Raw genomic sequence first — 21,194 nt, 5'->3', positions numbered from 1 at the left:
CTCACAAAACCATGAAATTCCCCATATGGAGATAATTTTTTTTGGTGATAGCTCTAGGGGGAAATTTCTTGCTGGTTTCCTCAGCAGATTTTCAGATAAGCAGAAGTCCATGCAATCTTGTTTTGTTGGAGAGACCATGAAAAAAATATCTTCATCAATGGAATTTTCTTAATTGGAAAAAAGGAGGAGAAAGTGGAAGAAATCTTGGAGATATTCCCTACATGTTCAGATCATTTAGAATTACATTCCATAAGGTGCACTCAGAAAAACTGTGCAGACAAGAATGTATTTTTAAATACTGAAGTTTTTAGCACTTGCTGTATAGTTAGGTGTATATAGCACTGCAGTGTTATAGTGATGGCTGTGTGCAGGGGTATATGTGCATGTATGTCTGTGAGGGTGCAGGTGCACGTCTGATTTTGAAATGTCTGTCTGTAAAGAAGCTGAACTTGTATTCCCAGAGCCTCTTTGTGAAAATCCTTGATTTAACAGGGCAGGTACTTGGGGAGTCTGTAGGACAAGATGAGGTAGTATGAGATTAATGCAGGTCTGCTGAGGTCTAGAAAATATTGAATACTTTAAAAAAATAGGTGAAGATATATATATTTAAACTGCACACAAGACATATGAAAATATTTGGGAAATAAATCACTGCTGCAATACCAGAGGAGTAATATTTACATTGTCCCATTTAATTCAGCTCTAGTTTTCCAGTGGCTCAGAGTCTGTGGAAAGATACAAGTGAGCACACAGTCTGGGTTGTTAGAGCTGGCTGAGGGGCTTCCCACATCACGATGGCAACAGGCCATATCAGACTGATCTTTGCAAAGTCATGCTCACTGTAATCCCAGTTCAGCTGTAGGTATTGAGCGATTTCCGTGGTGAACCAGAGCATCCTGAACCCTGTCATGGTCTCCCCCAACTACCAGAGGCTGTAGTAAAGAGGCGGTTTTAATCTGGGGATTGACGAGAATGGACTGTTAGTTCCCCGGTGCTAGAGGTCATCAAGCGTATAGCTACAATAATGTCAGAGCACCTCGCGAGATATTTTTATTAGAACAGCCAAATATAGTCATTCGGGATCGCCAGATCATGGGCAAAGTTGAGAAGTGCTGGCTGACTGATGAAGCTCTGGGTCTCTAAATGCCAAGTAATTCATGTGAGGAAAAAAATCCACACTAGACAAATTGTACCTAGACAATTATGGTCTCTTATTAGTAGCAATTATACTAAACAGGTTTTGTAAAACACCAACTCAGTGCTCTCCAGTGGTCAGAAAGGCAAATAAGCTGTTAGAAATTAATTAAGGAGGAAGGTGAGAACTGAAGAGGATACATCTTGTTGCCATTGTATAAGCACATGCTGCCCTCATACCTTGAATATTGCTTTATCTAAAACCAATCTGCACTCTGGGACGGTGCAGAAAAGGGAAACAGGAATGACCTAGGGCATGGAATAGCTGCTTCCTGAGGTGAGACTAACTGGATTAGGACTTCAGCTTGTAAAGAGGCTAAGGAAGACATGAGAAAAATCTATGGAATAATAAAGGGGTGGAGAAGGCAAGTGGTTATTCGTTGTTTCTCAAGAGCATGGATATCAGAAGGTCCTGAGGTACTGACTGCAGGCAGTGGGAAGATCTTCAGGCAGAACCAGGACACATACAGAATATTCTCACGTTCTTTCGGTATCTGCTCTTGACTGCCAAAGAGAAGATAGAAGGCTAAACAGGCTTCTTGTCTGATGCGGTGTAACTGCCGTTATACCAAATCTAGCCATTACTACAGCTAGCTCTGTGTCCAATGTGAAAACAGTTCAGGGATGCATCGAGCAATGCAGAAATTATGTTTTCTGTTGCAATAAAGGATTGCCTCACATCATACGTGATTCATTTTAGGTTATCTAGGCTTCGAATATACCCTGTTGTGCAAATTTGGTGGTATCTTTGGGATACGTTTCACAACAGCTTTATTGTCAGCTTTCTTAGAATAACTCAGGACACCTGAGGGTTAATGACTTTGTTCTAGCAGCATGCTGATGGTCAAGAGGGCTGGACCTTGAGTTTGATACCACTTCCTAAGACAGCACTTATGGCAGGCCAGTCTGTGCTGCCAGTGTGTTTGGTGATTTGGTCAGGGGAGTAGGTGTATCTGGACTAGCACTGGCATTAATAACCCATGGGTTATTAATATAACAGTCCGGGAAAGCTGGTTGATTTGTCAAGGATCACCTCCAAACTTGAGCAGTCCATCCTCACAAGTGGGAAATCAAGCAAAGGTGGCAGGAGACCTGCATGAATGAACGAGCAGGTTGTAGAAAAGATCCTGGGGGTCCTGCAAAGGGCCACAAAGATGATGACGTGATTGAGGTATTTGACATGTGAGGAGAGGCTGAGAGAGCTGGGACTGTTCAGCCTGGAGGAGAGAAGACTCAGTGTATAAATACCTCAAGGGAGGGAGTAGAGGAAAATGGAACCAGGCTCTTCTGATGTTGTCCTGTCACAGGACAAGGAACAGTGGGCACAAAGTGAAATACAGGAAATTCTTCCACTGAAACATAAGGAAAACTTTTTTTACTGTAAGGGTGGTCAGCCCTCCCAGAGAGGGTAAGGAGATCCTTGGAGATACTCAACACCTGACTGGATATGGTCCTGAGTATCCTGCTCTAGCTGACGTTGCTTTGAGCGGGAGGTTGTTCTAGATGATCAAGAGGTGTCTTCCTGCCTTAGAGATTGTGTCATTAAACCATGAGTGTTGGAGTGATTGCATTTGCATGAGCAGATGGCTGCAGTGCAGTCACATTGCAGCTCTCTGGCAGCAAATCTAATGGAAAGCTTTAGGGAAAAGATTTTGTTAAAGTGCATCGTATGCAGATGTGTCCACACATGCAAATAGGTAGCAGGTGGGTATTGCATGTATAATTTAGCTAAGTCCCTTGAATTCTGCATTTTTAACTGGAGTAATTTGTCTATGCAATAGTGATGTGCTTATATACCTGCACTGTCATACATTTTCATATGTCTTGGTGTGTTGTACTGGAAGGTGTTAATGAAGGTGCCTAACATCCCTCTCCTACTATTCCCTGGAAGTCCATCCCTAATCATAACTTTGAACATCTAGTCCTAATAAAATACCGCATTTTCAGCTGTGTTTGAATGTATTGTCATGTAAAACTTTTGTTAAAGAGGAGGTGCAAAAACAGTTTTACAGAAAATGGCTTCATTCAGCCTCCTGAAGAAGTCTTGATTAAAACTGAATAATGACAGATAAGTAAAATTTTTTACTTTTGTGTGAAAAACATATGTGTATTGAATCATTTCATCCATGTGGATTTTGCACAGGCATTTTTTCCAGAGATCTTTTAAATCACTTTTCAATGATAATGACAAATAGAGTCTCCGAGGAATGCTGTGACTGGTGGGTAGAAAATGAAGAATGCTCTAAATACCAGGTCAACAGATTTCTTTGTGTGTGTTAGTAGAAAAAGAAGAAAGATTGTTGCTTAGACCGCTAGTTCATCTTGACGTAAGACAGATGCTCCACAATCTGGTTAATTCATATTTCTGTGGTTTAGAGATAAGAAAATTAATTTTTGAGAGTTCAGTGATGGAATCAAGATTAAATTTACCATAGCCTATGAACCGTAGTTCAATTTGGCCTTGTCAAAATATTTCATCAGTATATAGTTAAGGAAATGGAAAACTCAAAGGTTTCAGACCTTTACAATCAAACAAGGACAAAAGTTTGACTCTGCCTCACCCAGTGCTTTCCTCTGACAAGCAAACAAAAGCTGCTGTGATGTGGGGCTAGAAGTTGCGGGGGGATATATCTGAGCCTGGGGGGAGGAATACGTATGGTAGGAATGCTATGAAATGTAGCAGCTGAGAAAGGCAGCAGCAGTGAAGTGTTTTGTAGGCACTGATGTATTTGTTGTTGAGAGGCTAGTGGTTCGCTGTGTTTTTCTTTTAATCTATGATCTAGGGAAAAGTTGCTGAAATCAAGCTGTGGATCAGAGGCATGATACCCTCTGCTTTAAAAAGCATCAGATTCATAGCCTGGAGTCTTATCTCTCTTAAGGGATGCTATCTTTTACAGTAATGCATGCAAACAGGGAGCACTCTTGAGGCAGTAACCGCAGCTGTCCTTACTCCAGCAGAGGAAAGGTTTCTCCTTGAGAAATTCCAGGAAAAAAGTGTAGAAACCAAAGAGAATAAAGTAAACTTCTTTTCCCCCTAAGGTATTAGAAGTGTGCAGTGGGTTGAATACTTACTATGTGTCTAAAAAACAAATAATTTAAAAAAATAAATTCCAAACCGTAAACTTTCCTTTTGATTGCTTATATTTCTCAGCGATAAAGATGCTGTAGCACAACTGGGATAAAACACTGCTGGAAGAGTCTGCAGGATTTTTCTTGTATGGCCACAGATCTGTCATATGCACATTCAGAAATGTAAACCCTACCTGGTTCCTTCTGAAATTAGATCTGGATTATGCTCTTCAGGGAGAGCCATGACCTCATGGGACTCCTTAGAGTGCACCAAAGCTTTACTGTGATCTTTACTGTACACTGAAATTATGTGGCCAAAAGATTAAGGGAGATTAATCTGAAAAATGTCCACAAGCTGATGTGGAATCCAGTTATACAGACTGAAGCTGAAGAACAAATCTGTTTGTTAAAATGTGCTGATTTGCATGAAACATTGTCATTTCTAAGAAAATTTACAGAGCAATCTCTTTTTATTCTGTGCTGTATAATAGCTTCTCATTTTTATTCAGGTCTTGAAAATTTGGAAGAGATGTGCTGAAAAATAGTATGGCAAGGCAAGTTCCCTTGAGAGTGAATGTAGGAATTGACATGGTATATAGGGGCCAACCTTTCTTTTTAATGTTTTGTTGGGTTTTTTTAGGGGAAGAAGATTAAGAACCCTATTTGAATATTTATGTAGAACAGATAGTTAAAAATTAAGATAGCCAACTTGTAAAAAAGACAAGAAAACAAAATACAAGCCATGGGTTTTTTTATTTTTTAAAAAAGGGAAATTAAAGATACTTTGGACATTTGATCGAATAAGTCTAATTTCAGGAGATTTAATGCCTTCTACTTCTGCTGAAACACTGTTTGTAGAGCAGATAATCAGTTTGCATATCCCATTTGGAAAACTTTGGTTAAAGTCATCAAATGAGGCAGACTATGGTATGCTTGCTCCAGCTGAGAAGTGCATTATTTAATGAGTAGATCCACTGATTTCAAGGGGAGTTGTGGGATCCAGCTGTATTGCAAAAGTAATGCAGTCTATTTCAAAATAGTGATTTACAATTTTGTGCACAAATACCATGAAGGAAATGAGGAAAAAAATGAGAAAAAATATTTAGTGCCAGAGAAAGGCCATCAGGCTGAGCTAAGCCAGGAGATGGAGAAGTGTGATGCAAAAGTTTCATATCAGGATACTGGTGGTTACGATTACTTTGTGGCTATTTAACAATAAAACCCCAAAGCAGGGTAGAAATAAATGCAGAATTAAATTGGAATACTTTGTCTTCATGAGAAATCAAGGAATGGAGGAAAAGGAACTTTTAAATTCTGCTGTTGAAATGCAGTAACTTCTCAGAAACTTTGTTCTAACTTGCCACGGTGCTGTGGTGTCCGATGGGTCATGGCAGCTGACCAAGGAGTAGTGGTCACTCACTAATGTGAAGTAAGATGTGTTATTTAGGCTTTCATGCGTTTAGCAGGCTGATGACGCTACAAAGTTCTGTTGCCTTGGTTTGTTCCTTGGTCATGGGCTGTAATTGTCACAGTGGTGGGAATAAACTTTTGATTGGTGTATTTGTGATTAGTTTTAAGTCCCTTTGTTTAGATGTGCATAAAACTGCTTTTTCATGTAATTACAGAGTCAAAGAACTTGCACCTGATCTGAAGAGGAGGACTCTGTAAACGTAGTGTATCTGATATGCAAAGAATCCCTGAAGAGGTTTGCTATTGCATTCCCAGCCAGTGCCCCTGGAACCAGAACACCCGTGTGCTCAGCCGATGGGGTGCACATCTGGGTAGCGGCTGGAGCCTCTTCTCTCCCTTGGCATCGTGTATTGGCTTCAACACAGAAATGAGCTGAGCCTCATTCTTCTTCTTTTTCATGATGGGGGGACAGGGGAGTATCACTACCTTCTTGGCCTTTTCCACCAAAATTGCTCCTCCTTTGTTCTTCCCCAGATTTCGTTGCCCTTTTACCCTCAGATGGGAAGCTTGCTGGCAGCTTGCTGGTGAGTATTCCCAAAGGTTTCCTTCTCCCTTGTCCTTCTGCACTCAAATGCTTTCCCCTTTTGTTGAAGAACTGATTCCACAGCTTTCCTCCTTTTGGGCTGTGCTGTCTGGGACAGGCTTCAATAGCCCTTCACTTCCATTGTGTTTTTCACCCCAGTGATCCGCAGTCCACCCCTGGAGCAGTCTGTCCTCTCTTTCTTCCCAGCACCACCTAACAGAGGGGCTTTGTCATGCCCAGAAGATGTCACGTGGCTGACATATCCATCACTCCCTGTTCATCTGCAAGTCTTCTGGACTTTTGCTTCCTTACAGAGAGTGTGAGGGAGCCTGGGGCCTGGCCACTCGATTACAGCCGGCCAGACGCACATTGCTGTGGTTTGGAGCACGCATCAGGAGAGCAGTCAGAAATGGGTCTAAGCCTAGATCAAACTGGGTTTGAAAGGTAGTCAGCATGGATATGGAAAGCATACCTAACTGAAAGGCTCGTCTATATTTAAGTGTATCATTCTCTACAACTAATTTAATCAGAGAAAAATGAATGGAGAGCCTTCACATAGTTTTGATACAATGTTTTCTGCAGAATTCCTGGCAAACTCTCCTTGCGGTGAAGTTGCTGAATGCCTGCAGTCTGTTTTCCAGAATGACCACTCTGGTTCTGACCACAGACTTAAAGACTGTGTTGACCATTATAGTTTGGTGGTATTTTTGCTGTTTCTGCTGGAAGCTGTGTATCCATACTGGCTTGCAGAAGTCAGAAATTCATGCACAAATTATACTGGGGGTGAAAATCCCCTCGATAGTTGTCTCTTGATATTGGCCTTTTCCCCTTCCTTTCCACAGGGGATATACCTGTGTTCTGTGCCACCTTCTCTGTTAATTTTCCCTCGTCATGTTTCTAGGGCACTTCTCCGGTTCCCTCCCATCAGTTGTGTTTTTAGAGCGCTGGATGCTGAGAGGTGTCACAAGTCAGAGGTGATGTACCGGGTACTTGGAGTCTGTCTGAAACCTGTGCTACTTGTGCTGCCTCTAGCTTCTTGTTTGAAGGTTGTGAATCCCACTTTTTGTTTACCTTCCAGTCAGTGTGACGATGAAGTAGGAATATAGTTTCTCCCTTAGTTCTGTATTGATTTAGGACCTGAGTTTCTACTGATTTGTGTAAAAAGTAACAAAGTCTTGCATACCTGTTTCCTCAGTAATAGTACATGTAAGAGGCAATAAACCTGCACAGCACAGGTGAACATAAATATTAAGACATACATGCAGTATTCATCCACTGAACAGGTAGTGCAAACTCTCGATTTTTTCCAAATATTGTTTCCTTGATTTGCTTGATTAAAACCAATTTTGACGATGTGAACTATCTTGTTAAGACACAAGGTAATGGAAATATTGTGAAGTATTGTTAAGTGCCTCTGAGAAGTGTAAGAATAATCTTTGGTGAAGTGAATTTAATGGAATGAAGGGATGAAGATGGAGAAAGATATTTAATAAGCTTTTAGATGAAGGAGGAAAACAGAAAGGAAACAATGAAACAATGAAACAAGAGGATGAATCTGTAGATGTGATTTTCTTACAGACATGGAAGAGAAATCCTCACTGGATCAGTCTGTTGCCTAATGAACCAGTGAATAGTCACTGAAACGGCCTTCACAAATGGTGCTTATTTGCTGGTGGTGTGTTGACAGCTTCAGCAGGGAAGCCACTGGGTTTTGAAGACTAACATAGCCCCAAACATACATCTCTCTAGGTGTCTGTCTAGGAAAACAGTCAGAATGTGTAAGATTGTTCTGACAGGGCTACCACCAGAGAAGGTTTTAGCTCCTTGAGGCTACTGACTTTGTGCCCTTGCTCAGCAATAAATCCCATTAGAATTTGTTTTCATTGAAAATGCGAATAAAGGGGACATTCTTAGGAATGGCCACAGAGACTTATAAAAAGGAACTGCAGAGATTCTAAAAGAGGACAGTACTGCTGAAAACTAATTGTAAATCCACAGATTTTGTCATTGTTTTGGGTTTCATGTTGCAAATCTAGTATGAGAGTCTAACATGTCTTTAACTGCAAGGTGATACTCCCATTGTGAGAGTTCCTGGGCAGGGGTACTTGTTATACCACTCCCAAGTATTCCAGCCCACCGCTTGGGAGTTGAATCTTATTTCTCAATTTTTCATATCATTGCTTCTGTACTTTAAAAGATCCACCATTATTGTTTTTTCTGGCATGCTGCTTGGTTAAAATACAACAGTAGATATACAAAATATATCAATATACTACATATGTAAATATATATGTGTGTGTATATATATATGCATAAATTTATGATATAGGTAAAAGACAAGGGCCTGTCTATACTCAAGGAACTGAGTGGAGTAATTAAGGCCTAAAAATATGGAAAAATTAGAATTAATGGTCCTGATAACATAACTGATACTCGGGAGTGATAGCTCACTAGCATATGCTTACTGGGATAGCTGAAACTCCTATTTCTGACCTGTGTAAGTAGTTGTCTCTGCAAACCACTTGCAGCATCTCTGTGAGAGCCCTGTGGGTGAATGACCCTGCCTATGGAAGTGGGTTATGATGGGAAACTGGTAGTAGTGGGCACCAGAAAGGGAAAGGAGCTGAATATTCTGGTCAAGCCAAACTCTTACATTATTCTCCCTAATTATTCTGTCAGAATCCAGATATACACATGAGAGAGAAGACCTGGGGACAGAAGACAAAATGCATTCCCTTAAGCACTGTTCCCATGGCTGGCCAGACAAGGAGACTGGAGGACCTTCCTGTTTCCTTTTCCCACCCCCTCAGTATCTCCTATCAAAAAAAACGAGGTCATGTTCTTCCATCCAGCTTCCCAGCTGGACCTTTTCTCCCCCAACTCCTTCTCTGGCCTGCAGGCTGAAAGCATTGCTGTCTTTGGGGTGAGTTCATTCCCAGGGCTCGGGGTGAGTCCATTCACAGGGCTCAGAATCATCATATAATACAGGCAGAGAGTGGCGGCGCAGAGGAGGTTTGTGTTAAAGCTTGGTGTTTTGTACAAATTCTTTCCCATTTGTTTGTGTCAAGAAGTGCTGAGAGGACGCCTAGAGCATGGTGAGTACCATGGTGACGTTAAAAGACCCATCACAAGACCTCACTTGCCCAAGGGCAGTGTTGTGAGAACAGACGTTCACCAGGAACAACTGGGAGTAATCTCCAGTCAGCTTCATCTTCAGCTGAAGTTAGTCTTCATGAGAAGGAAATTAGTCATTTACTTTCTCTGAGACTTTCCTCTTTGAACTGCCAAAAAACTCCTTTGCAGTGAGCTGAATGCATACTAATGCCCTGAATGAGATTTAGGGTGTTAGTGCCCTCTTGGATGCTGAATTCAGGATGGTTTTTTACGTCCAAGTCAGTCAGTGCAGGCACTGAGTGGCCCTGACCTGTCCAATTTGTGTGTGGAAAGGATAAACTGATTATGTGGGGTTTAATGCAAGTTGCAAAGCTTGTGTAGGTCCTGGCTGAATACCTGGAGAGCCAGCTAGTACTGACGTCCTTGTTGCTGTGGCCACAGCGTGATCAGGACCTATGCTAGGTCGTTCAGAGCTATCTTTATGTCTGTGCATAAACTGCAGTTCCATGCTCTGACTGCACTGAAGACATAATTTCTTAGTGTGGCTGACTCTACAGATATGTTTGCACTGCATGTATGGAGTCAAACTGAACCCTTTTTACTCTCGGACTATCTGCTTTTAACTGCTGTTTTATTCAGGCTTTAATTAAAAATAAAAAAGACAAAACCAAAAAGGGTGCTGTCCATTCTGATGAAAACCTGATCTTTTTTCTTTAAACCTAGCTAATAAATCCACTTCTCTCATATATGTACATTTAATGTCCTATCTGATGTCAGATACTTTCAGCCCTCCTGTGTCCAGTGGGAGCTGGATGCAAACAGCAGATGAGGGCTTTCCCCTTCTTTTGAAGACATGTAGTCATGGCACTGAGAACAGGACAGTGCTTGTAATATTCCATAAAGAGCAAAATATTCTGAATTTCAGCTTTCTTTTTTTTTCTTTATAACTAAGCTAGTAAGTAACAAGATGAGTGAAATGGTGCAGCTACTGCTGATCAGTGAACGCTTCTTAAAGGTCGGGAAATGTCATCTTATTCTTTTCCATTGTCAGTCGTAAAGGCTGGGTCTCTGCTTGGTGTGTGTGATAGACAGACAGGATCAGTTTGGAGGAAAAAAATCCTGGAGACTTCTATTTTCTCCTTGAGGGAATCGCTATCATCATGCATGCATGAGTTTCAGCCAATATTGCCGAGAGCTGGGGTGGTTATAAATGTATACTGCTGAAGGCCAAAATCTTGACGTTGTGGGAAGGCCTTGGCAATTATGTGGTCAAAACCCATCACAAAGTTCTCAGGTCAGTGTTGCCTTTGTGAATGTTACTGTACTGCAATGCCATCAAGCCCTCATTTAAATTCAGTCTTAAATGAAAAGAGAGAGAGTTTAATTATGGCATCTTACTGCAGAGGAACATTAATTAATTTTTAAGTGCATTAGGTGTAATAGGATAATTTAGGAGAAGGTTCTGTGGAGTTGGGCACAATGGAGACTGACTCTCAGGGAGTGCGGAGCAGCATCAGGTATTGTGGGGAAAGCAAAGAGCTGTTCTAGGAGCAGCCAACTCTCTTGGTGGTTTTTGCTGGAGACATCGCGTGTGCTGGAGCCAGACCCCATGGCCGGTCAGGCTGGTGTTCGCAGGGGAAAGCACAGCACATGTGCTCTTCTTCGCAAGCCTCTTGCAAAGTATTTGTTAATTTGCCTGTTGTTATGTTCAGAACTTCTCATTGGTGTAAACTCCGAGGCCGGTTCATCATTTTTTCATACCCAGGAGTAGAATTGCCAGCGGCAGTTAGTAAGACTTGCTATGAAATAGGAGGTGTTGGAAGGGTTCAGACCAGCATGGCGCTCTTCGTTTGGCTGGGACCATTGGCAGGTGCTGAAGGGGAAAGTTTGTCCCACTGATAGACACTATGGAGTAATCTTCCTAGAGGAGAAGTTGCCTTCTAATTCAGAGCAATTACGATTTGGCTTATTCAGTAAAATACTTTTAAAAAAATATTTTAATCTCTCATCTGTATTTTAGCATGTCCAATGTTACTTAAAGGCTTCTGTGGGGTTTTTTTTTTGTGAAAATGGTGTCTTTTGGGAATCCTTTAAAGATATTTAACCTTTATGGGATCTTCTGACAGCATCTTCACCAAGATAATCCCATGGGAAACCTTTTGCCACCCCCATAGAACACATTAGTTTTTATTAGTGTATTTCTATATCCTGTTGTTCATGTTTTCAGAGAGGGGAAAGGGCTAATTTCATGGAGTCTGCTGTTTTCATATATCTCTTGTTCATCCTCTCACTAATTATTCTTTGAATATTTGTAATCTTTCCAACCTTTTGTTATAGGCTTTCTGTGCTCCTAAATGTTCTATTTGCCCTTATGGGATGGTTTCTCTCCTGACTGCATTTTTTGCAAGCTGGGAGGGCCATAAAGAAGCACTGTTTTTAAAGGCAGTGGAGTCTTTAACCTTTTCAGTAATGCTTGATGTGTTATTAATTACTATATTCTTTGTAGTTGGCTTGCTTTTTTCCCCCTTTGTTGCCGGTGCCCATTTCTATTATATTTTTACGAAGCTATCGCTGTGACCTTCTGGTCATGTCCTTTAGCAAGCACATTTACATATCACATCAGAACAGAATGCTGAGTACAGGAGATCCAGCCACATCATTGCGATTGGACTGCATATTTGTATAAAACAAATATTTAAGTATAGTCTGCAATTTCAAAGCTTTGCAGTAATACAACTAGTATCAGATCCTTATTAAGAAATTGAAAATCCAGTAATTTAACCAGACTGCACCGAACTAGAAGAATATCCCGTTTCAGACTGGAATAGGACTTCATAAAATCTGCAGCACAGTGATACTAGCAGGGTTTTAAATTTTTCATTACTTTTTTCTTTTGCTTTTTGGTTGTTTGCTGACTCTACTTCTCAAAAGCAATGAGGAAAGAGTGTAAGGAGCTAAATTGTACTGCTAATTCTGTGTTTATTTCTGATTAAATTGCTTTCCTGTCCTTTGATTTATGAGGAAGGGGAAGCATAAATGGATGACTAAGGGATTCAGCTGCATAAGTCCCCTTAATTTCTGTGGCTGCTATCTGGTTGAACACTGCAACAGGCTTTGAACATCTCTACTGGTGCTCACAATGTGCTGAATAAGATAGAAAATATTGTCTGGTTCAGCTCTGAAAAGCTTACAGTCTAAATAAGACAGCAACAGTGTGATACTGTAAGAATAAATTATTGTATATATTTATTTTTTTCAATGATTAACAATGCTGTTTACTCCCTTTCTGTGAAACTTATCAGAAGAGTGAGTTGTTGTTGGTGATATGTACAGAGGCTGAAGACTAGAGTAGGGAAGGGCCTCCATGTGTGGGAGATGGAAAAAATCACTAGAAGATCATGACCTCGTTGATGTCATTACTTAGTTGCTGTTACATGGCAGTAGTGCCATGACCACATGAGACTATAACTCAAGAGACTTGGGCTTCTGCCACATACTCCCATGCATCTTAAAACCAGTCTTTTAATCCTTCTGTGTCCCACTTCTCTTTGGAGATGTGTCGGGTTCCCTGCTTCAATGGTGAAGTTGTTAAACTCTTGTGAAATGCCCAGGTACTAGCCCAATCGGTGATGTACAGAGCAGTACAAGCAAGTGGGAAGGACTAGGTGATAATGTGTTTTAGATTCAGAACCCAAGACTTTATTTGGGTGGCAAAACAGCCCCTTCTGCCTTTTTCATTAATTAAGGGGCAAAGCATTGGCTCTCCTGAGGCTCACTAAGACTTTCCCAGAATATAAAGAATATGATGAAATAGCAGCGAATGTCAGCTGGAAAGGTAGGTGGTGCTCACTGTGGAGTGTTGGATGACTCTTCCCTTGCTGATGCTGGGAAGCCACGAGACCACTCACACGTATAGATTGTGAACTGTCCAGGAGGGTTCTCTCTTCCTCTTTGTCCTGCAAAGAAAGCCTGGGTTCATTTTGGATGCTGCTATGCTAAACATGGATAACCACGACGCTACACATGCAGAGGAGTTGAGTGCTGCTGTCCCAGGATGCAGGAATGGAAAAGTTCTTCATGAGTCTTGAGTCCAGTCCACGGCTGCTCTTGGTACTCCTATCACAGGAGGCTTTGGGAAGCGTCTCATTCTCCACTTACCAGCTGATGAGGATGTTTGCCCCTGCGGATCCCATTGCAGAAACTGTTGCAGAATTACACCTTGCTGATGGAGCTGTTTAGCATTTCCAGACTAAATTTAGGAAGCTTAATACTCTGCTCGTGTGTTTGGATGGGGCACATCCCAGTGCTGGATTCTCTGTGAAGATAATCCAATTCCATTTCAAATTTAGTTTTTGAAATTTCTTTCTTTCTTTCTCTCTCTCTCTTTTCCAATCTCTCTTTGTTTTAAAGTATTATATTTATTTTAGCACCATAGGCTGCTGCTTGTTTCCATCTTACTTTTCTTTGGCTCTTTTTCTTAGTGATGGTGAGAAGGAAGTACATATTGCATTTAGTCCTTGCCTGTTAGTCCTGTTTGTTTACTTGCTGGTGAATTATGCTGACATTTTCCCCTCAAGAAAACTTGTCCCTGCTACTGCAAGACAGACTGTTCACCTGTGAACATTACCTGGCTCGATGTGTCCACAGGGCCAATTCTCTGCATCTGGAAAGGACAGAAATGAAATGAAATCACAAAAGAAAGCAAGGAGGAGAAAATAGGAGAAGCAGATATATTTTGTGGCATAATATTTCTGCATCTATTTGTGTGGCAGAGCCAAAAAGGTGAAGTAGTAAGAACTGCTTTTCTAAGACCCCTACTACGGATTGGTTCCTTGTGTGTCTTTTTCCCTGTTGTGGCAAGTAGAAATAACAGATAAGCAAGGCATAGTGTTTAATTTTTCACTTTTTCTAGCCAGGCCATCTTTCATGTTTTCAATGAAAAGTGCAATGTAATATCTGTGTGGCCTTGTGGATTAGCTCCCTTTCATCTGTGCTGTGTAATTTTCCTAAGAAAAGCTGTGTTTTTGTGACTATTAGTTACAGACCGTGTCTAAGAAATTATAGTGTCAGAAGCCATTAACCAGTATGTAGAAAAGACTGGATATTGTTGAGACCTCTTTTGCTTATTTTTTAACTATTAACCAGCTGAAACACTGGTGAAAGTACTATTTAACATTTTATTTTCTTGCTAGGGATAGAATCTGTTTATAAATTGCCCTTAACCTCTGATCTTTAATAAACTATGGCAAGCTGGTGGGCCGATTGTTGTCTGCAAAAGAAAAAGGCCAAACAAATTGCTTTCCTGTCATCGAGACTGGGCATTTCCTATGTTTAGATCCATATCGGAGGATGCTGTTTGAACTCCCACATACCTGCATGTTTCTCCCTTTTCTGTCGTGCTCAGGGCACAGGTTACAGGAGGGGATCGGAGGCAAAAAATGGGCTCATGGCAGCGGCCCATCCACTCTGGCAGGTCTAAGTCCCTGCATCAGTGTAACGCTTAAGTATGTGCTCAATTTTTAGCACCTGTAAAAGGTACCATTAACTTCTTAATGTTCATTCTTAAATAACACTCAGCAGCCCTTTACATCATTTCACACAACCCAGAGCTTATCTAGTAAATTTGCAAGCTGTGCCTGCCGCGATGGGCTCCGTCACTGGTTTTCAGGACAGGAGCAAAGCAATTGCAGAGCTTGCCTGAATTTAGGAAAGAAACCCAGGGCAAAGCTAGGACTTTGTGACCTGTGCTCTTGGCTGGGTGCTGTTGCTTGTATTGTTAGCCATTTTTTACTTAGTTGAGTTGAGCTGAGTTAATGTTTATGTTTATTCTACGATCGTACAACTAAATTCAGTCATTTGACAACTTTCATTGCGAGCCAAGTTATTGTTGTATTTCAGCTTTTGAAATTTAGCTGTTTCTGCTGTACACTTAATAACTGCTTGGGAGACGGAGAGTCTTTACATTTTCCTTGTGGAAACAGTTGCTCGGTTTGCTGGAAGGAAAATGCATCATGAAATCAGATGTTTCTAATTGCTCCTTGTTTCAGGAGTTTCTACTGAACACTGAAAATCATCCTTAATGCATGAGTAAGCCTGATGATCAGATAGATTTTAAAAACATTGACTCAAAATAAATTTCTCTTGGAAGCGGAATAATTGTTGACTAATTCTCGTGGGAGAGATATATGAATTTCTTACAGGCTTTTTTGAACAATAGGGCTTCAAAGAGGCTCAGTGAAAAGAAAGAAAGGTGCCCTTAATCTTCTAAGGTAGTATTGTTTATTCCCTTTTGCCATTAGGGCATCTGCCTCATTAGTATTAACAAGATTTCATACAGTCCTCAGGGACACAGGTAGCTTCCAAGAAATGCCTGTAAGGAAAAAAATAGTTGTCCCAATGTCATAGGCCGGAGCATATATAACCTATAAATCCTCAACTGACATCATAGTTCCTGAGGCATTTTCTTTGGAAAGAAGAGGAAAACGTATGCTTTACAACAAAGTCATAGGTAACTTGAAAGAAGCCGTTAGAGGAAATTAATATTTACGGATAAAGATCTGTTGCAGGTGAAGGTGAGATTTTGCAAGGGGAAGTCAGGTCTTTGATTACTGGTAGGAGGCCCGTGTGTTTCTATCTCAGTGTCCCCTCTCCGATAATGCAGCAGGTAGACAGAAACGCCTGAAAGTACCAGGTTTTGTAAAACCCTGCAGAGTCTGGGGTTAGGGCTCAGGAAATGAAGGGAGGGCAGGGGACTCAAAAGTTTTGCAGGATTTAGATCCAGATATGTAAGACCATCATTTTGGATGGCATCCAGTAATTTTGGGTGCCTCCAATTTTAGTTGGTCAATCTGAAACACTTTGCTGGCACCCAGAAAATGCAGGCTCCAAAAATACTGGACATTTGAAAATTTTTGTCATCACTATTTGTTTTCATATAAGTTGGTGGTTGTCTGTGAAGGAGAGCATGGAAGGACAGGAGATCTGGGTTGCACGTGACTGGGACAACCTCACTGTGCGAGGAGTCCTCGCTGCAGGATTCATATGGAATCGGGGTCTGGGGACTCCTAAGCTGGAGTGGTGTAAGGCCAGGGTGAATAGTAACCTCACCCCCTGATTAGTAAGTGAACATATTACTGTGCTTCCTTTTAAATCAAATATGAAAAATAGCTAATTAAATCCTGCTTCTAATGTTGTTTGAATTAGAAACCAAAAATGACCTATTTCTGGTGTGTATTTTTCATTAATACTATATCATAAAATCTAATTTAAACAACTTTTGTAGCCCAACCAATCTGTTTTGCTAATTATCATAATGAAAACATATGGGCAGTACAAATATATGTTAAACCTCACTTGAATTTTTCCCTGACACCCCCCCCCCCCAAAAAAAGACTTACTGAATCCAGTTAAAAACCTGAAAGTAAGCCTGTTGTAACCCTGCTATAATCCTTTATGCTTTGTGCCAATGCCATCTGTGGGTTAGAAGATAATGACCTTTATTCCTATCAAGACTATTAAAAAATATTTTTCTAATAAGCTATGGCTAACGTCTATCTTGCATCTGCCTAACTAATTTCCTTTTATGTCCTAGATTTAAACCAAAGGGTTTGTAATGAGAGGTCATGGGGAGTTAGTTATGAAGACCTTAGCAGCCAGTCCCAGCAGTCAGTGTGAGACAAATTGTGTCTCAGAAAGTGACTGTCGTCATCCCAAGAAACATGAAGAGATGTAAACCATGTGAAAACAACCAAGCAAAAAAAAAAAAAAAAAAAAAGCTTTTAGAGATAAGGATGTTTTCTTTTATTCTTTTTTTTTTTTTCATGCACAGTCAGATTTTTGGACCTAAAATCAATTTTTAATTTCTGAAGTGCTGTTTTAGTTCTTGAGCCCATATATGGAAATGATGATTGTCAATAGGAAATGTTTGAAAGGAGGCACATGACAAATACCCCGTTGTGAAGACAGGCAAGGCTGGCCTATATGGAATTTGCAGTTAAACTTCACCAATAAAAAAGCAGTGTGTCTTGATTTTGTGGCCTGCTAACAAGACAGTTTGCATTATTTTAGAGCTAGAGGGAAATATACCAGAGGGGTGATTAAAATTTGATCATGATCAAAATCTCCAGGCATTTGTGATACAATACATTTAATGAGAGTTTTTGTACCATAGCTGCCTCAGTTTTTTCCTGAACCCGGCAGGTGATGTGTTTGAAGGAAGTGGTTGCAAAGAAATTTATCTTAATATACCTGTATCTCCTGTAGAGCTTGCCAAACATTCAGTAACACAGATTTCTGTGAAACTGTCATTGCTCAACATCAAAACAAATTGATGTAATTTAGATGTATCCTGTTTGTGCAGTTTGTTCCAAAATATTTTTCATGTATTCAGCTTTTAAACAGAAATATTGGAAGATCTTAGGTTCAGAAAACCCCTAGAGGAGTTTCATAGAAACCCTGAGGCACCCAAGGATGTGTTTGTCTCAGTGAATTTTTAGTTATGGTGCAGTTTATGATAATCAGTTCTCCCAGAATGAGAATTTATTTAATCACATGTTGTGAACTGTCACAGCTGTGGGCTGAAGCCTGTGTGATACCTTTCCTAAAAGATGGGTTTACAGTCTCTTTTATGTCTTAGATTTAAAATGAAGGGTTTGTAATGAGGGGTCTCGGTGAGTTAGTTGTGAAGACCTTAGCAGCCAGTCCCAGCAGTCCTGAGCTCCAAACCCAGGTTAAGTAATGATGCCATATACAGCACGTGTGAAGAGTTTGAGATTAGCACTTGTGAGGGACAGGAGGTTTTGCTGCCTGTGACAGTTCTTTGATATTAACTTTGGCTTTCATGCCTGCCTCTGCAACCTGTACAGTCCCAGGTGACTAAATTCTGCCAATAAATTTGAGCATCTTTGTGCCCCAGCGGCAGTCCCGAGGTTGTTGCACAGTGGCTGTTGTCGCAGAACGGCCGTTGTCTCTCCTGGCGGGAGCCTGTTCTACATCCATCCCACAGCGCAAGAGCTAATGTTTTATGATGCACCGTCAGGAGTTAATGGAGCTTCCTGTGGTTACAAGCAGCCTCAAAGGATGAAGTTGTTCTTCTCACTTTGACCTCTCTGGATGGTTTAGTAGGGCATCATCGTAATTTTGTGTCCTCTTTTATCCTTATGCTGGCCTCTAAATTTCCTCTTCATTGATCTGCTTCACAGGTCACAGCAATTTGCACATGATCTACAGCAGAGAAGATGAGAAAGGGAGGCAGAGAGAAAGGCACAGATAAAAGCCTCTTCCTTAGACTGACTGCTTCTGAAGTGCATGTATTTTTTTTGTGGATCCTACATTATAAAAGATCTTTTAGTCTCTCTCATAGTTTCTGTCACAGCAGAACAGTTACAGGTGTTGAAGGCTTGGTACTTCCCACTGTCTCTGCTGACTTCCAGAGTGAAGGTTTCTTTAGGGTGAGGTAAGCTCATGTTGCTTTGCTGATGAAGTTGCTTGGGCTCCCGGTGAGCTGCCTCCTGTTGTGGAAGTAGCCCCATACACTCACAGGGGTGAATTGAATGTACTCTGCCTGTGCCGTGCCCATTTCTCAGTGAGGCCGTGGTTATACAGTGGGAAGACATAATGATATGTGACCTATACCCTCAGATTTTTTGCTAGTACACCCATTATTGCTTAAGATTTTCCATATGTGAGGGAAGGGAACCCATGCCAATGGTTTCTGACTACTGTCATGAGAGGAGTATTTGGGCTAACAGTGCTTGATGCTGACAATCTGGCTACCTGGTCATCAGTACCTCCTGTTGAGTGAGTAGTGACAGAACTATACTGTGCTTTTTTGATTTTTTTTTTTTTTTTAAGTTCTTAGGTTTCCTGGACCCTGCTCATCTCTCTGGACTTGGGGTATCACAAGCAATGAGCCCTGTGGAATGCAGGAGGTCGTGGTTGATCCTCTTCTCATGATGTGAAGACAGTTGATGTGAGCAGTGAATCTCCCTTAAAGAGCATTTAGAGGTTCTCTCTTCTTACTCCTTTATTCATTGGGGGTTATATGACACCGAATAGAAAGTTTGTCAAGACAGATGAGTCGCCACAAACTGAGGAGAATGGTGGCCCCACACCTGTGGGACTAATGGGGCTGAGAAGGAACCAGCATCTCATGGCTTACACTGAGCTCATTAGGTGCAGTATAATCTGGACAAGATGCCAGCGCTTGTTGGTGGGCTGAAGGAAGCTGCCAGAAGAGACAGCAACTTTTATATGGCTACTGGTCACGCAAGGCGACAATTGGGTATGGGAAAAGTGTGTGGTCGTAGCAGTAACAGAAGAGACAGTGCTGTCTGCAGTGCTTGGAGCGAGTGCTGAAATGCTTCTTTTCAGTACAGATGTTGTCCCAGCTGGGCCCAGCCCAGGATGGGAGGTTGTAAAGCATGTGACTACATGCTGAGACTGTTCAACAGCACAACTCCTATGGAGTGCAGCGGCAGACTTATGAAATACTTCTGTGCTGGGGTATTCACTGACTGCAGGGAAATTTCTGGCTAGAATTTAAGATTTTTCCATTAAATTGTGTGCATAAAACCACAAGGGAACTTCATGAGAAAACATGCGTTAGATATGGCTACCTGTGAGACAACCTCTGCGTTGGCATAGCTGTACAACTGCGTGTATGAGTGGGTTCACCACCAACAGCCAGGGGAAGGATAATCATGACTCTGTCATGGGAATCACACACTCTTGTGTGGGAGATGTGCCAGTGTGCATTGTGCTAATGAGGGGGAGTGGACACCCCCCCGCCCCCCCGGGTCAGCATGTGCCTGGTGCTAATAACTCTTATGGTGTCCAGGGACAGGGAGCCTAAAGGGCTCTTGGGGACCCTGTGTGGCTACCATGGCAGTGCTGGTCCTCTCCCAGCTGAGGGAGGATGGAGTCGTAGAAGCTATATGATGCAATGCATACCCTGAGCCTGCCTTCCTCCTGTGTCACTGGCATCACTGATTCCTCCTTGGGTACCCCCTGTGACGTGGATTCACCTCCTTGCTTGGGAACTGCTGGTCTAGAACAAGAGAGGAAAAGGTTGGACCTCAATCCTGACCAAAACTTGTGTCTAAGTTTCCTATATCCCAGTTTAGCTTCAGCCCCTGCCACAGCACATTCCCTGTGTCTCTTACGGTATTTCCTCCAGATCTTTTAGAATTGAGCTAAAAGATGTGCTTATATTGATTAATTGCATGTTTTTAAAGCTTTCCACTCTACAACTCAGAGCTAACAAGATAATGGACATTATGATCCAAGAATTCTTAGAAAACCTTGATTTTTACATTGGTTTTTTACAAAATTTATTCATAATGCTGTGCTAGTTGCCTTAAATCAGACGTCAAGTAACTAAAATTTTTATTTCCATTTCCATTCCTTCATGCCAAGTGTCGAGTGCTATAGAAGACAGTTCAAACACAGATCTTATCTTTGTGTCGTCAGTGTGATGGGGTCACCCTAAGACAACCAGTGTTTATGACCAAAACATGGTGGGGGCATTAGGTTGTGTTTATTTGGTTTAAACATCTAAATCCAATTTCGACATCTGTTGTGTCATGTTTAGCTTTTAAATTAAGCTCTCAGGAAAATTAATGTTACAAGTGCAGTGAGGTGATTACAAAATTATTGTTCCCCAAGTTGCATGATTTATGATGTTTTTAATGCTGTGTTCTGCAGGTTGTAACAGGAGAAGCCAGGCAGAGAAGAGGAGATGTGCAGAATAAGGAGCACAATAGACATGTTAATTAAGAGAGCTTAAAGAGTGTGGGGAAGGAAATGATTATTCCCCTTACTGGCA

At 41.3% G+C, this 21,194-nt stretch overlaps 2 long non-coding RNA genes across 2 annotated transcripts in view; both read left to right on the top strand.

Moving 5' to 3' along the window:
* The window catches only part of LOC142600789 (uncharacterized), a 71,321-nt gene that overhangs the window by 36,456 nt on the left and 13,671 nt on the right, over positions 1-21,194 (top strand). The window lies entirely within an intron of this gene.
* On the top strand, positions 5,787-8,969 carry LOC142600788 (uncharacterized). The gene is made up of 3 exons (XR_012834348.1): positions 5,787-6,257; positions 6,416-7,302; positions 8,936-8,969. It is a non-coding gene; the product is annotated as an uncharacterized LOC142600788 (long non-coding RNA).

Source organism: Balearica regulorum, chromosome 2 (assembly GCF_011004875.1).
Source record: "Balearica regulorum gibbericeps isolate bBalReg1 chromosome 2, bBalReg1.pri, whole genome shotgun sequence".
Lineage (NCBI taxonomy): Eukaryota > Metazoa > Chordata > Aves > Gruiformes > Gruidae > Balearica > Balearica regulorum.
This window is presented reverse-complemented; position numbering and strand designations above follow the sequence as displayed.